Source organism: Mustelus asterias, chromosome 9 (genome assembly GCF_964213995.1).
Source record: "Mustelus asterias chromosome 9, sMusAst1.hap1.1, whole genome shotgun sequence".
Taxonomy (NCBI): domain Eukaryota; kingdom Metazoa; phylum Chordata; class Chondrichthyes; order Carcharhiniformes; family Triakidae; genus Mustelus; species Mustelus asterias.
Window position 1 is genome coordinate 22,022,954 of NC_135809.1, and position 12,632 is coordinate 22,035,585.

The 12,632-nt window shown below is 44.0% G+C and overlaps 1 protein-coding gene and 1 non-coding gene across 4 annotated transcripts in view; both read left to right on the forward strand.

Moving 5' to 3' along the window:
- Positions 1 to 634, forward strand: part of lin7a (lin-7 homolog A (C. elegans)) — an 83,583-nt gene extending 82,949 nt beyond the window's left edge. For all 3 annotated transcript variants that reach the window (XM_078219791.1, XM_078219790.1, XM_078219794.1), the window contains exon 7: positions 121 to 634. The gene's annotated coding sequence lies outside the window, so the exon portion shown is untranslated. The remainder of the gene's footprint in view (positions 1 to 120) is intronic.
- Positions 635 to 1,827: 1,193 nt separating this feature from the next.
- LOC144499374 (U2 spliceosomal RNA) lies at positions 1,828 to 2,026 on the forward strand. The gene has a single exon (XR_013498841.1). It is a non-coding gene; the product is annotated as a U2 spliceosomal RNA (small nuclear RNA).
- Positions 2,027 to 12,632: the final 10,606 nt, after the last annotated feature.

The window sequence follows — 12,632 nt, forward strand, 5'->3', positions numbered from 1 at the left end:
TGTTTCAGTAAGACATCTTCCAAACCTAGAGAATAACCTTTCACTTAGTTGCACATTTGTCCAGTCGAAAATCTTTTTTTTTTAAGTATTGCTCTCAGATTCTCTCCTTGTGTTTTCCAGTTTTCAGGTTAAAGAAGAAAAATCTTCCAGGCATCAAGTTAGTGATGAAAACTGTTCTGCTTACAGTTATTTGCCATCTCCGAAGGCTGTGGGCATTGCTGTGGGAGAGAAAAGAAAGTTAGATCATTTGTGATGATTGTAGATAATTCATTCAAATGCCAGATACTGTGTACATCATGCTGTAAATGATTGTGAAGTTTTAGCTAAGCTTATTGTAGCTTAGATCAAAATGGCACAAGGTTTTTTGAAAAGTAGTAGAACACAAGTATTAAGAATCATAGTGTTACAAATTAGGACTTTTCCTTTAAATGAGATATTCTATTTCAGCGCACCCTAATATACAGAGTTTGGACTGTTTTGCAGCTGTTCAAAATTGAAACTGTTCATGTTGATTCACCAACTTCTGTCTAGAATATGATTGCATTGTTATACAAAGAAGCTTTTTTCAAATGGTAATTCTAAAGGAAGCATTAAAGAAGCATCGGATTTCAAGATCTTGATTCTTTTTCTAATACGCAGTGTTGTAAGATTTTATTTTTCCAATCACTTTTTTTTAAAATTAAAACCTTGTGCCTGATCATAAAAGCCAAGTTATAGTTATAGTGAAAAATGTTTGGATATATAATTTTAATTCTGTTTGAAGGGATGAGAAGTTAGGGTATTAAATGACTGGATAAAGTGAGGCCAAAGTGTTTCTGGTTACTCAGCCCTACTGCATTGCATTACCGCCAACCCTTTCTCTCCTGATTAAAGGATGTGAAAAGCATGTGATAAAAACCTCATCAAAGCGATTCCTTCCATTTGCCATTATTATAACCGCCACCAACGTAATTTGAATCCTGACCCCATTTCCTTCTGCCCCATCTTGCCTCAGCTGAATAAACCAGCGGCTGCCAGTGGTTCCCACGCCGCACTGGCTCAGTGGCTAGCACTGCTGCCTCACAGCGCCAGGGATCCAGGTTCGATTCCTGGCTTGGGTCACTGTCTGTGTGGAGTCTGCACGTTCTCCCCATGTCTGTGTGAGTTTCCTCCGGGTGCTCCGGTTTCCTCCCACAGTCTGAAAGACGTGCTGGTTAGGTGCCTTGGCCATGCTAAATTCTCTGTCAGTGTACCCGAACAGGCGCCGGAGTGTGGCGACTAGGGGATTTTCACAGTAACTTCATTGCAGTGTTAATGTAAGCCTACTTGTGACACTAATAAATAAACTTAAAATTTTCAACAGCAAATAAAAATCTGAAGAATAAACACATGACTTTTGGTGAAACTTTTACCATCAGTGGATTGATAATGGAAAGTTTTACACACCACGTGGTACCTTGAGAGGAATGGATCCAGAAAATCATCTCTGCTCAGAACTTCCCATCAGTGGTTCCTAAAGCGAGAGAAATCTTTTTACAATGAATATTTCAAAGAAGGGATCTGCCAAGCACAGATTATCCTTGTGTACTCTGGCAATGACAGGATAATGAGCTTGCTGCCGAGACTCCGATGGTCCCACATTCCTTGGCTCCATTCCCCTTTGTTTTATTTTTCTATTATGTGAGCTACTAATTGAGAACTAACTAGGTGTTTCTGGTGGGAAATTGCGTTTCTGTTCAACTTAATTTCGATGAAAGGCTCACAATGACGTGCAGATGACATCTTCATTGAGAAGGGGGTGTGGTTTCACTCATCGGATGTTTTGTTGATTAGCTGAGTTCTCCTGCAATTCCTTCTCGGCCTTTTGGCTAAGATCAAGTGTAGTATCGACATGCTGTACTTGGTTGAAGTCATTAGGTTGCATTTTAGCTTCATTTGAAGCTATTTTTAAAAGCGGCATCTCAGCCTTTTGGCTAAGATGCAAATTAGATCAAGCCTTGGAGGAGGAGCTATGCCTACTCCAATCAGCTTGGATCAGGTAGATCAAGCCCAAGACAGGAGGTGAGAGCCCTGTCTTGTCAGTTTGGATCAGGAATGTCTCAACTTGTTGAGACTCTGAATTGGACTTGATTTGATTGAATTGGATTTTTTAAAAAAAATTTCTTCTGAATTACAGAAACTTTATCAACTTTGATATGAAAACCTCTCTAAGACAACTTTTACTGCATCTGAAACTAAATTAAATCTACAGCGATAAGTAGCTATAAGTATAAAGGACTCCTGCTATTTCATAGAATCCCTACAGCCCATCGAGTCTGCACTGACAACAATCCCACCCAGGCCCTATCCCCGTAACCACACGTATTTACCCTACTAATCCCCCCGATACTAAGGGGCAATTTAACATAGCCAATCCATCTAAACTTCACATCTTTGGACTGTGGAAGGAAACTCACACAGACATGGGAAGAACATGCAAGTTCCACACAGTCACCTGAGACCGGAACTGAACCCAGGTTCCTGGTGCTGGGAAGCAGCAGTGCTACCCGCTGTGCCACCGTGCCGCCCCATCCGTTCACTTCATATAAAATATTTTAGTCATTGCATTAAGTCTAGCTATCAGTAGCTAATTGCAACAAAAACAGAAAATGCTGGAGAATTTGAGCAGGTCTGACAGCATCTGTGGAGAAAGAATAGAGCCAACCTTTTGAGTCAGGGTGACCCTTTGTCAGAGCTGCATTAGGTCCAATGCACAATTTTTCAAAGAGAAAACCAACCCCACCCCTGCCTTTACCACCCTCCCCCCCCCCCCGCCCCCAACTTCCTGCAATCCAAAACCAGGTGTGAGGGCTACTGAAACCTTCTCATTGCTGCATCACCACCAGCGCGAATTGAGCCCAAATGTTAGCTCTGTGACATTGTAACTGCCGGGAGAAGAAAACATTAATAGCAAATTTATTCCAACATAGTGACTGTTGTAAAGATGTGTGGTTGTGTTTTTGCAAGGTGCAGTGAAGCAGAAAAGCATTGCACATTTGCAAATTCCTTAGAAATCTATCTGTGCACAATCTTGAAAGAATCCGTATTAATTATCCACATCGCTGTTTTATTTTGCCTGATTTTGTATTCCACTATAAATAGAAATTGTTCCATTTGATGTTTATAAGGATGAACAGTTTTTGCTCCAATCATTTTAATTTGCTTTTCCCTTTCAAACACAGGCTTAATCAGAAATGATTTTTTTTCCCTCTGCCCCGAAGGAATGAAAGGTTTTTCGATGTGTATATGGAAGGCTATAGTTTCACTGCCATTACATGCGATTTGTGAAGTGATGCAAACTTGCTGTTTAATTATCTCAACTTGAGGTCCAATTTTTATAGTGTTTTTAGTATTTTGATTTCAGGTTAAGACTTTGGACTGTTTACACAAATAATATTTTTAATTCCCTACAAACAACGTTAGAATCTCTGGTAATCTCCTGGTGGTCCTGCCTTGTGTCCGTACTCCCTGTTCTTTGGCAGGCAACCAATTTTTTTTTTTCATATTTGATCCTCAGTGGTCTGCAATTGTGATGCACCATGTGTTGCTGTTTTTCTTTCCATGCATCTCCGCACAGATAAATATCAAAATAATTAATTTCAGATTATGCTTAAAACTCCACCAATATTGCTGACCCAGCCAATAAGCCAATATTAACGGGGCTTATAGCAGAGCAAGGTTTATATCACTTCAGCACCTCCAGACCATTTTCTGTAGCAAGTCTCAACCAAATTCTGCAGCATGTGAATGTAGTTTTGTAGTTTATGAAGCATGTCTCTCCAGTGTTTGGGGATATATCTCAACTTTAATCTTTTATGGACACTGTATAAAACAGCTGGTGATATTTATTTAGAAAAATTGTGCACTTTAAATGATTAAAAGTAGTTTACTGTGCTTAGTCTCTTGATTGCGAGAACAATTGCCGCTTAATGCAGATCTGATACCCAGGACACGACCTTTGAACTAAGATGCTCGAAATCCTGGGATTGTTTCCTCCTGATCAAAGCTATGTAAATATTCAGGAATTTAAAATAATTCGCTGGTGAGATGACCAAGATACCAACACTTCTAGAATCGGGGCCAGGAGCCCAGGTCCAGATGAAGGAAAATATGCAAGAGTTTGGATTCAATCAGTCTGGAACGAGCTGCCAGAGGTAGTAGCATGATGTGGAGATGCCGGTGTTGGACTGGGGTGGGCAAAATAAGAAGTCTCACAACACCAGGTTAAAGTCCAACAGGTTTATTTGGTAGCACGAGCTTTCGGAGTGCTGCTCCTTCATCAGGTGAGGTAGTAGAAGAGGCGGGTACAATTTAGTCTTTAAAAAGTAAGTAGTCTCACAACACCAGGCTAAAGTCCAACAGGTTTATTTGGTAGCATGAACTTTTGGAGCACTGCCCCTTCATCAGGTGAGTGCAGGATTTGTTTAAAAAGCATTTAGACAGTGACATGGGTAAGATAGGTATAGAGGGATATGGGCCAAACACGGGCAATTGGGACTAGCTTAGTGGTTTTTAAAAAAGGCTGCATGGACAAGAAGGGCCTGTTTCCATACTGTAAATCTCTGTGACTCTAATTACTTTATACATTTGGAAACTGATTGTCCAGGGAAGCAGATGATAAGTTAATAACAAATCAGATAAGTATAAAGTTTATTTATTATTGTCACAAGTAGGCTTACATTAACACAGCAATGAAGTTACTGTGGAAAATCCCCTAGTCGACACACTCCGGCACCTGTTCGAGTACACTGAGGGACAATTTAGCATGGCCAATGCACCTGACCAGCACATCTTTGGAGTGTGGGAGGAAACCAGAGCACCCGGACGAAACCCACACAGACGGAATGGGGAGAATGTGCAGACTCCATGCAGACAGTGACCCAAACTGGGAATTGAACCCAGGTCCCTGGTGCTGTGAGGCAGCAGTACTAACCACCGTGCCATCCAGTATATGAAGTTTTGAGTGATTGGGAACGGAAGAAAATGGACTGCAGACTTTTTTAGCATACTTGGTATATAATACCTAATTTTCTCACCTGACTAAGTATATAGCAATTAAGTGTTAAAGGTAACCAATAATGGAGCTGCTGTTCAGGATTGTAATGGTGTAGGTTAACAATGTTTTTCACTTTGGTGCATACCTGTTAAACTGGTCTCTGAGCTTCTATTCGATTGTGGGCCAGGGTTCCATAATTCCCATGCATTTCACAACATGTGATTCACCATCAGCTAAATTGCAAGATGTAAAATGCGTAGCAATTAAGCCTGCATATGAATAGAAATAGGATGTGACATGACACCATTCAGAACGAGGACACAGTTTAGATTTCAATATCGTTACAATGGGAAAAGCTCTACTGGGATGGAGAGTAAGGATTTCTTTTTTGTAAAAGTTGGTAGCAGAGAAACGCCGCAGCAGCTGGTGAGGTTTGCCAACTCCTGGAGGCTTGCTCGTGTGACGTTTGATCATGCAATATTACTTGCAGTTTGCAGCTGTTGCTCCATTATTTTATTTTCTAATTGGGGCCCTCTACGTTTGAATGGCTTTGCACAGAGTGTCACCCAATAAGTGTTAGTGCTCACAAGAACAGAGGTGTGGGGAGAGAGAGGCGGGGAGTAGGGAATAGGGGGAAAAAAAGGTAAATTTAAGTCCTGAGGTCCTAATTTGAAACTGTGTGTGACTGCAATACCTTCAGGCAGAATTATTCGACTGCTGATGTGCACCATCTGTGACTGAATTTTTTTAATGTAATTGTTTTTATGTACCGTTGATTCCTGTTTCTTCTGTCACAATCTGTGCGCAAATAGAATTGTCTTGATGACCCTAATATTTCAATCCTCGTTACTTTTAGGGCCATTTTGGCAACTTGTTCTGTGACTCACTGACCTCAGGAGGGAGACGCTATGCAATTATGATTCTATTCTAGCTCGGGTTGGGTGACCATCTCCCCAAACTGAATGCAGCTTCTGATCTGCTTTTTCAGTGTAGCCAAGACTTGCTAAAATATCTAGCAATGCACTTCTCTGCTCCTTGTGCCACTCCATCAGTTCTTCATGTGATGGATTAGAAAAAGAGTGGCTTTTGCATAATGCCTTTCCCAGCCTCAGGACGTCCCCGAGCAGTTGACAGCCAATTAATTACTTTTTGGAGCATGATTTTGTAATATAAGAAGGATTAATACCAGGCTAAAGTTACCCCATGTCATAGCTAGGATTTAAAAGAGACCCCTATATTGACTGGGACTCACTTAGTGCTAGGGGCGTGAATGAGGCAGAGTTTGTAAGGAGCATCCAGGAGGGCTTCTTGAAACAGTATGTAGATGGTCCAACTAGGGAAGGGGCCATACTGGACCTGGTATTGGGGAATGAGCCCGGCCGGGTGGTCGATGTTTCAGTAGGGGAGCAGTTCGGGAACAGTGACCACAATTCAGTAAGCTTTAAGGTACTGATGGATAAAGATAAGTGTAGTCCTCAAATTAAGGTGCTAAATTGGGGGAAGGCTAATTAAAACAATATTAGGCAGGAACTGAAGAATGTAGATTGGGGGCAGATGTTTGAGGGCAAATCAACATCTGGCACATGGGAGGCTTTCAAGTGTAAGTTGATAGGGATTCAGCTCTGGCACATTCCTGTAAGCGTGAAGGATAAGTACGGCAAGTTTTGGGAACTTTGGATTACGAGAGATATTGTGAGCCTAGTCAAAGAGGAAAAGGAAGCATTTGTCAAAGCTTGGAGGCTGGGACCACACGAAGCAAGTGTGGAATACAAGGAAAGTAGAAACTTAAGCAAGGAGTAAGGAGGGCTAAAAGGGGTCATGAAAAATTACTGGCCAGCAGGATTAAGGAAAATCCCAAGGCTTTTTATACATATATAATAAAGAGCAAGAGGGTAGCCAGGGAGAGGGTTGGCCCACTCAAGGACAAGGGAGGGAATCTATGTGTGGAGCCAGAGGAAATGGGCGAGGTATTAAATGAGTACTTTGCGTCAGTATTCACCAAAGCGAAGGACTTGGTGGATAATGAGTCTGGGGAAGGATGTGTAGATAGTTTGAGTCATGTTGAGATCAAAAAGGAGAAGATATTGGGGTTCTTGAGAAACATTAAGATAGACAAGTCCCCAGGGCCTGATGGGATATACCCCAGAATACTGAGAGAGGCAAGGGAGGAAATTGCTGGGGCCTTGAGAGAAATCTTTGTATCCTTACTGGCTACAGGGGAGGTCCCAGAGGATTGGAGAACAGCCAATGGTGTTCCTTTGTTTAAGAAGGGTAGCAAGAATAATCCAGGTAATTACAGGCCAGTGAGCCTTACAATAGTGGTAGGGAAATTATTGCAGAGGATTCTTTGAGACAGGATTTATTCCCACTTGGAAATAAGTGGACGTATTAGTGAGAGGCAACATGGTTTTGTGAAAAGGAGGTCGTGTCTCACGAACTTGATCGCGTTTTTTGAGGAAGTGACGAAGATGATTGATGTGGGTAGGGCAGTGGATGTTGTCTACATGGACTTCACTAAGGCCTTTGATAAGGTCCGTCATGGCAGACTGGTGCATAAGGTGAAGTCGCATGGGATCAGAGGTGAGCTGGCAAGGTGGATACAAAACTGGCTCAGTCAAAGAAGACAGAGGGTAGCAGTGGAAGCGTGCATTTCTGAATGGAGGGCTGTGACAAGTGGTGTTCCTCAGGGATCAGTGCTGGGACCTTTGCTATTTGTAATATATATAAATGATTTGGAGGAAAATGTAACTGGTTTGATTAGTAAGTTTGCGGCCGACACAAAGATTGGTGGATTTGCAGGTAGCGATGAGGAGCATCAGAGGATACAGCAGGATATAGATCGGTTGGAGACTTGAGCGGAGAGATGGCAGATGGAGTTTGATTCGGACATATGTGAGGTAATGGATTTTGGAAGTTCTAATACAGATAGGAAATATACAGTAAATGGCAGAACCCTTAAGAGTATTGATAGGCAAAGGGATCTGGGTGTACAGGTACACAGGTCACTGAAAATGGCAATGCAGGTGGAGAAGGTAGTCAAGAAGGCATACGGCATGCTTGCCTTCATTGGCCAGGGCATTGAGTTTAAAAATTGGCAAGTCATGTTCCAGCTTTATAGAACCTTAGTTAGGCTGCACTTGGAATATAGTGTTCAATTCTGGCCGCCACACTACCAGAAGGATGTGAAGGCTTTGGAGAGGGTACAGAAAAGATTTACCAGGATGTTGCCTAGTATGGAGGGCATTAGCTATGAGGAGGGGTTGGAGAAACTTGGTTTGTTCTCACTGCAACGACGAAGGTTGAGGGGCGACCTGATAAAAGTCTACAAGATTATGAGAGGCATGGACAGAGTGGATAGTCAGAAACTTTTTCCCAGGGTGGAAGAGTCAATTACTAGGGGGCACAGGTTTAAGGTGCGAGGGGCAAGGTGTAAAGGAGATGTACGAGGCAGATCTTTTACACAGAGAGTAGTGGGTGCCTGGAACTCGTTGCCGGGGGAGGTAGTGGAAGCAGATACGGTAGTAACTTTCAAGGGGTGTCTTTACAAATACATGAATAGGATGGGAATAGAGGGATATGGTCCACAGAAAGGTAGGGGGTTTTAGTTAAGTCGGGCAGCATGGTCGGTGCAGGCTTGGAGGGCCAAAGGGCCTGTTCCTGTGCTGTAATTTTCTTTGTCCTTTGAGAGTTTTGGTCTAAAACTTCATTTACCCTCTGCACACAGACCACTTCTCAGATTGGTTTTGGGGTGGAGCTCTAAAATTAAGTTGGCAACAAAGGCACCCGCTGTTGCTTTGAACTAATCGAGCAAATGAACAGTGGGGTGTGGAGTCCGACTACACCTTAAAAACACTTTCATTAGTATGTGTCCTGGAGCAATGTGTATTAATCTGGAGAAAAGTTGCCATTCACCAGTGTTTAAAAAGATTGGATTGAATTCTGAACTTTGGTTACAATGTCACATAGCAATGCGTGTCTCCTTCAACTTGATCACAGTAACTTCATTGCAGTGTTATTGTAAGCCCTACTTGTGACACTAATAAATAAACTTAAACTTCACCCAAGAAACAAAAATGTTACTGACAAATTGAAGAAAAGTCAGATATGTAAATATTATTGCATTTCGATTGAATTTTATTGACCATAAAAAGAATGGCAATATACCTATTAATATATTAACTATTTCAGTTCTGCTCTAACTTTGATACTTTTACAGCAAGCTCTGAATCCTGTCTATTCTTTTCTTCCTGGTATACATTTGGTAAGTTAAATCTTGAACCGGCAAATCGTACAATCGGGGCAGGGACACAAAAAAAATAAGAAATAGGTTTGAGTTCACAGGCACAAACTGAACACCAAAATACCAACTCTGGGGTGGGATTTTCTATGCGATTGTAATCAGAAGGTTTTACACTCAAAACTAAGCTAAAATGTAAAGTTTGCGCTGGTCACAGCAAAGCAATTGGATCACCAAGGAAACCGCCAAATCCTCGCTATGTATTCCTCTGTTAAGTATGAAAATTGAAGTTTCATACCATCTCTTTATCATTCATTTTCATTTAGCACAGCATGTTTTAAGCTGTGGAAGTTTTGACATGACATACGGGTGCCGTAAAATTCATGCAAGGAACAGCATAAAGGGCGGAATTTTGCCGGCACGTCCGCCTGAGGTTTGTATGATCCTGCCCGAGGCCAACAGAGAATGCCGTTCTCCGAGTCTTGCCTGCCCCCGGAATGGGGACGGGCATGCCGGTAAAATTCCGGCCGCAGTGTAGGTTGAAGTGAAGAAATTTTTTTAAAAGATCAGTCAAGTGATTTTAGAATCATAGAGTCATAGAATCCCTACAATGCAGGAAGAGGCCATTCAGCCCATTGAGCCTGCTCCGACAACATTTCCACCCAGACCTTATCCCCATAACCCCATGTATTTATCCTGTTAATCTCCTGACACTAAGGGCCTGATTTTACCATTTTCATTCTAAGTGCTGAATCTGGGCTCAATTCAGATCCGATTTGGAAATCTGCTTTCAGGCGCTCCCATACGCACTCAGCCTGAAAAAAAATCGCGAGTCTGAATCGTGCTGTGGGCGGGGCTGAGCGCCCCCAAAACGATCGGAGCTCTGAACTGCGCATGCGCAGTTAGAAAAAAATTTGAAAAATGCGCCACTGTCACATCGCTCCCGGGGCGCAAACAGCGGATAAAGCGGCCCGGAAGCGATGGCCCCCACAGACATCACCCCACCCCCACAACATAGCTGTCCCCCTTATCCACCCACTCCCGCCCCGCTACTCAGACCAATCATGACCCTCTGCCCCCTTTCCCCCCGCCCCCCCACCGGTTGCCCGCAGAGTGGCAGCGGACCCACCAGAGATCCATCTGGCCCTCTCCCCCCCCCCTCTCCCTGAGAATGATCGGGCCCCCCGCCCCACCAGACAATGATCAGGCCTCTCTCCTCCCTCACCCCCATCCACCAGACATACATCTGACCCGCCCCCCCCTTCCTCACCTGAAAATGATCGGGCCTCCCTTCTCCCGCATCCCCCCCTCACCAGAGAATGATCTGACGCCCCCCTTCCCCCCCCCCCCCCCCCACCCACCAGACAACGATCTGGCCTCCCTCCTCTCTCCCCCCACCAGAGAATGATCAGGCCTTCCTCCCCTCCCCCCATCACCGATCTGAGTCAGAGAGCCGTTGGAAGCTCTGAACTTACCTCTCCAGAAGCTGGAGCGTCCGAAACAGACTTTTATTTAGCATGTCCATTTTGGGCTGATTCCAGATTGGCAAACGCGGTGGTAAAGGGGGAAATGCTGATAAAGTTGGGCGGGCAGTTCATTAATTCAATTGAAATGCATGCAAATACATTTAAATCTCTGTTGCGCCCGTTTCTGGCGCGAATCTGATCGTGGCCATTCCCGATCCTGGGTAAAGTGGCCATCTGCGCGGACGCAGGCGCAGATCGCATTAATGGCCTCACACCCGACTTTACCACGTTTTCGCACCCGAAAACAGGCGTGATGCAATGGTAAAATCGGGCCCTAAGGTGTACCTCAGGGATCTGTTTTGGGGCCACTGCTGTTTGTAATATTTATTAATGATCTGGATGAGGGTATAGTTGGGTGGATTAGCAAATTTGCTGATGACACCAAAGTCGGTGGTGTGGTAGACAGTGAGGAAGGGTGTCGTAGTTTGCAGGAAGACTTAGACAGGTTGCAAAGTTGGGCCGAGAGGTGGCGGATGGAGTTTAATGCGGAGAAGTGTGAGGTAATTCACTTTGGTAGGAATAACAGATGTGTTGAGTATAGGGCTAACGGGAGGACTTTGAATAGTGTGGAGGAGCAGAGGGATCTAGGTGTATGTGTGCATAGATCCCTGAAAGTTGGGAATCAAGTAGATAAGGTTGTTAAGAAGGCATATGGTGTCTTAGCGTTTATTGGTAGGGGGATTGAATTTAGGAGTCGTAGCGTTATGTTGCAACTGTACACAACTCTGGTGCGGCCGCACTTGGAGTACTGTGTGCAGTTCTGGTCCCCACATTACAGGAAGGATGTGGAGGCTTTGGAGAGGGTGCAGAGGAGGTTTACCAGGATGTTGCCTGGTATGGAGGGGAGATCCTATGAGGAGAGGCTGAGGGATTTGGGATTGTTTTCGCTGGAAAGGCGGCGGCTAAGAGGGGATCTTATTGAAACATATAAGATGATTAGAGGTTTAGATAGGGTGGATAGTGATAGCCTTTTTCCTCTGATGGAGAAATCCAGCACGAGGGGGCATGGCTTTAAATTGAGGGGGGGTAGTTATAGAACCGATGTCAGGGGTAGGTTCTTTACCCAGAGGGTGGTGAGGGATTGGAATGCCCTGCCAGCATCAGTAGTAAATGCGCCTAGTTTGGGGGCGTTTAAGAGATCCGTAGATAGGTTCATGGACGAAAAGAAATTGGTTTAGGTTGGAGGGTCACAGTTTTTTTTTTAACTGGTCGGTGCAACATCGTGGGCCGAAGGGCCTGTTCTGCGCTGTAATGTTCTATGTTCTATGTTCTATGTTCTAAGAGTCAATTTAGCATAGCCAATCAACCTAATCCCCACATCTTTGGAATGTGGGAGGAAACCAGAGCACCCGGAGGAAACCCACACAGAAAAGGGGAGAACATGCAAACTCCACACAGTCACGCAAGCTGGAATTGAACCTGGTTTCCTGCGCTGTGAGGCAGCAGTGCTAATCACTGTGCCGCCCAGGATATTTGCTTCCAGTTGCGCCTAAATTTCTGGGTCTAATTTTGCATCTGTTTTGAGCCAGCATCCAGTAAATCACAGCATATAAATTAACCTGCCGTAAAAGATTACCTCATGTTTTTTGCATATACTGAACGTGCAAGTTTACCTTCACCAGCCCTCTTCCAGTTACTATAATTTGCATAAGCCTCAATTTTGCATCCCACAAATGCATGTTTTACTTATCTGTACCTTATACCTGGGTGCAAGGGATACTATGGCTGGAATTTTACCGGCACACCCGCAAGACCAACGGAGAATGCCGCTCTGTGAGCCTCACCTGCCCCGATTCTGAGGCGGGCGTGCTGGTAGAATTCCGGCCTATGACTGTGACGCTACATTCTGCACTCT